The sequence below is a fragment of the Piliocolobus tephrosceles genome, chromosome 11 (assembly GCF_002776525.5).
Source record: "Piliocolobus tephrosceles isolate RC106 chromosome 11, ASM277652v3, whole genome shotgun sequence".
In the NCBI taxonomy this organism is placed as follows: Eukaryota; Metazoa; Chordata; class Mammalia; order Primates; family Cercopithecidae; genus Piliocolobus; species Piliocolobus tephrosceles.
In genome coordinates, this window is record NC_045444.1 from 110,071,923 (window position 1) to 110,072,237 (window position 315).

Consider the following 315-nt stretch of genomic DNA (forward strand, 5'->3'; position numbering starts at 1 on the left):
GGTTCCTTTCAAGTCTGTAGTCATTTTTGATTGCCATCTATGAAGCCTTTTCTTATTCTTTCTGTTTTTGTTTTGATGCTGCTTATGGATATTGGAGACTTAAATTTCTTTTACTTATATAAATCAAGAGTAAAACAATACCTAAAACAAAGACTCTATCAATTATATATTTGAGGAAAACCATGGGCAAGCATAACTAGTGGGCTGAGAGAGGATGTGGCATTCTGCAAGCAGGTATTATGATCACATGTATAAAATTCATTACTTCTGGAGGCGGAGCTTGCAGTGAGCCGAGATCCGGCCACTGCACTCCAG